Here is a 4,289-nt window from a genome sequence, read left to right on the forward strand (position 1 = left end):
CTCTTTCATTTTTGCAAATAAATGAGATAAATTAAATGTAAATGAGTCAACTACCCAGCTGGGCCTACGAGCATCATTAAAGCAGCCTATGGATTCAGTAGTTGTGTGTTGATACATATTGCACTGAATACACATGCACTGCATACACTGAAACAAAGTTTTGGTCTGAAAAACTTTTTTTTTTTTTTTTTTTTTTTTTTTTTTTTTTTTTTTTTTTTTCTTTTGAAATAAAGGCATATCTGGCAGCCAGGAGTTTATCTGTGCTAGAAATATTTCTTGTGGGATTCCCATCAGCAGAATAGGAACCAGAATCCTTAAGCAGTACACAAATATTTTCCTCCTACCTATATGAAATACAGACTTACATTGGTTTTGCAAATCAGAGTGGATCACATTTTCCTACATGATTTTCATTTCTTTTTGAATCCACGGTATACACTGCAATTAATTGCTTCCTCCAGAAGCTTTAAATAAAACATGGTTTCAAATAAAAAATGGCATCCATTAAATTTAATTAATTTCTCATGCAGCTGGCCTGGTAAAGGGGCACCTGCTAATTGAGAGCAGTTTCTAAACTGTAGATTAGTGAGACTACTCTGGTCGATACAGGGAAAGGCATTAATATTTTTCCCTTGTACGTGAGTGCTTTGGAAATTGCCGTGTGTAAAACTAATTTTGGTCATTTTACGTGAAGGCAGAGTTTGAGGAGAGGGTCTTGCTGACAGCTCCCTGGCTTGGTTCCTCTGACTGTCCCGTGAAATGGGTACAGTGCAGGTGGCAGTGGGGGAGCTCAGCTGGAAGTCCTCCCAAAGGGAAAAAGCCCCCTGTTTTGGCATCCTCATCTGTCCCTCGGGATTGCCAATGATGCTCGGTCCCTCTGGGGACTGCTTTTGTAAAACGGCTTCTTGACCTCTGGGGGTTAGTGTTCAGCCACCAACCTTGTTTTCTCCAGACTACTAATTTTGGAGCCCACTCGCCCACCCCTAGCAGACAGAACAAAGTGAAAAAGGAACGCAGCTTTCTCTATCCTCCACATCGCTCTTTCACAGGCAGTCAGATCTCCTCAAGCTCCATCCGGGAACTGGCTCCATGAGGAAGGAATTTGCTCGGCTGATCCTGCCAGATGATTGCTCTGGACACCAGCGGCTTTGGCACTCCAAGCTCTTCCAAAACCAGCTGGTTCCCTCTGTGGCTTTGTATTGTTAAGGGTAGCTGTGGGCAGGGTAGTATGTTGAATTTATAGTATCAGAGGCTGTTTTTTCATTTAGTGCTCCAGTTAGGAAGACAAAGATATTATATGAAGAAAGAAAACGGTAAGTTTAGGACAGCATCCAAATATGTACAAGTTTAGGACAGCAACAATACAATGAGTTTTAAACTTAACAAGGCCAACTTGCTCTGATATGGGAATCCCTAACCATTAGAATTTGCCCACTTTTACAGCTTGATCTTTCAACCTTGTCACTAACAGCCGTAATAGTGTCTCGTTCTTTTTTTTCATTTTATTGATGAAGAGAAATAGGAGAAAGGTTGCGGAGGGAAAGACACTCAACCGCGTTCATAGCATGTCTTTTGTATATCTTCCAGCCTTTACATCATTAAACCATTATGGGAATTTTTAAGCTAAGTACCAATGCATAAACATCACTGCAAACTGTGCATATCTCTCCATTCTGTCCATTCTGGTTTAAGTGATCTGGAGCTTTGTAGGTATGAAATAATTTTTCCTCAATCTTGTATTGCTTCACAAGTAAGAGGAAAAAAAATAAGCAAGGCTGATTGCAACTGTGGTTCTGCATGTAGCATTGCCATCTGAAGGTAAAGGAAAACTCTCCCCTCAAACAAGTCTTGAGCAGGCTTTCTTCAAAAAGGTTTCCCAAAATGGCCTCTTCCAGCTGAGATCAAACAGGAAGCTTTAGCACAAAAGAATTTCTCTGAAAAGCTACTCAACAGGAAAGGGGGATCAGAGTGGAAACTACGTTGATTAGTTATTACTGTGTTTCCTACCAGAAACTGGATAATAAAAATACAGCATTGGCTTTTTTTGCAGGCATAACTCCATGACCACCAGACAGTGCTGGTGCCCTTAACAAACAGAAAAATAGAAAATGTCTTCTGTATTTTCCTTCTTCTTAAAACACATGATTAGAAAGGGTTTGTCTTTTGGCTGTCAGTTCTTTTTACAAGTGTTTAAACACTCAAAAGCTTCTTAAATTAAACTGGCAAGATAGAGCAGGAAGGTTTAATCTTCTCCACGCTGGCTACTGGAGGGTGAGGAGCACGCTGAGCTGGTCAGGAGTGTGATGTTGGGATAGAGGGTTCTTAAAGAAGTCAAGACAAAAATGCAGAAAAAATTTAAAAAGGGGAAAGTATACCTGCTCCTTTCTCTCCTCCTCCTCCAAAAGGAGCAATCTAGCTCACTCTTCCTTTTTTGTTGGTTCATCTGGGGAGGGGACAGGGGAGAATAGAGGATCCAACAGCATCTGAAATAGGTGGTCATCCTCCAACAGCTGTAATGAACTAAAAAGCTTGCTATTTAAACACTAATGTTCTTTACCGCTGTGTTTTGCTGTGGCTTTAAGTCACGCTTCATGCGGAGAGTAGACTTTTTTGCAGGATCTGCTTTTAACTAGTGATAGAAATGTAGTTTATTCCTATGAAATGATTGCAGCCAGTGCAGCCACTGAAGTGGTGTGGGACCTCCATGTGGTTAAGAAGGGGGGTTAGGAGCCACCGTGGTGGGGGAAGCACGCCACCCAGGGAGAAGAGTCCTCAGGCCACGAGTCAGCCTGCAGATCTGTGGGAGACGGGAAGAGTGTGTCAATGCTGGAAGAAAGCAAAATGTTAGGCCAGGTCAGAAGTATCTGTGGTCTTTGCAGGATGTGCATATCCAGCCTTCCCTTCAGGAATGTTAGGGAGATTGATCAACCACACCGTCTAATATTACAAAATTATGCTCTGTATTAGAAGGACGTTGATGCAAAAGGAGACATTGCTTCAAAAGTCAAAGTTACCAGGGCTGTTGGAAACAGTGTGGTGGGAAATGTGTGCAGTCATCTGGTCAGCACAGATCAGCTGCTGAAAGCTCGGGGACAGCTGCTGCTGGGTCAGGCCTGGGCTTTCGAAGCGTTGTCCCAATTTGTTCCTCTGGCTTCTGAGTCCTGTGTGGCTATCTGCTGCTTGGGACATAGAAAACCTTGCTTACTTGTCAAAACATTCAGCACAAAATATGCTGTTATTAAGTATTTGTGAAACTAACAGAAACATGGCACAATTCAGGGGACACGTGTCAGCTATTGAAATTTGTTTTCAAATGAGTTAACTATTTTTTGTGTAGAGTTAGTGTATTGAACAACTACTATATTCACCCAATTCATGACAAACTTGGAAGGTAACTCAGGATACACTTGAATTAAAGGTTTGCAATATTAAAAATCAAGGCTATTAGCCTATGACAGACATCCCTCCAGAGCTTACACACGAAGACAATGCCTTTGGTAAAACACTGAGCCTGCTGACGGTATTTGCAAGGAATTTATTGTTTGCTTAACTACTTTTGAAATAAATGGTAGCCGCTTGAAAAACTATGCCATACTTTTTTAATATTTTGAGTGATGATGCAAAATGCCTCTGGTATAATAATGGATTTGCTCCTAGTTTGGGGATAAACCATGCCATTGACGCAGAGACACAACATTAGCTGGTGCTAGTGCTGAGTTAATCAGGGTCCAACAGGGGTTACAGCTTTCCAGACAATTTGGATATTAGTATTGTATTCCTGCAGCCAGGCAAAGAGAGGAGCACCACAGAGAGGCACCTGAATTAGCACCACACGGTCAGTTCTGGTGGCATCAGGGCTGCCAAGGAGTCTCAGAACTTTTGGGCCAGAACTTACTCTGTGTGGAGCTATTTTGCTAATAGCCAATTTGACCCACTTGTACCATATTCCATAGAGCATCTCATCTTTCTTTTTCATCTTTCATCTCTCTTCGACTTGCTGCAATCATGAATGTAAGTAGAAACTGTACTTGAATATTTCAATTTAAAAGCAAAGTATTTTGCCAGTTGTATCATGCCATGAAATGATCTCAGGCCTCATTGTACTATGACTGGACACAAATCACACTTAGCATCACTGTTGCCAAGCCATGAAAATAAATGCAAAACTAATCTGAGTAATATCAACATGAAAAAACACAGCCAGTATGGAAATGGACATTTATTTTCACGGCCATTTATACAGTCCCATTCTTCTTCCCTGAGTGGGCACATGTCCTTGAGCTTCTCAT

Source organism: Calidris pugnax, unplaced genomic scaffold (genome assembly GCF_001431845.1).
Source record: "Calidris pugnax isolate Ruff unplaced genomic scaffold, ASM143184v1 scaffold25, whole genome shotgun sequence".
Classification (NCBI taxonomy): domain Eukaryota; kingdom Metazoa; phylum Chordata; class Aves; order Charadriiformes; family Scolopacidae; genus Calidris; species Calidris pugnax.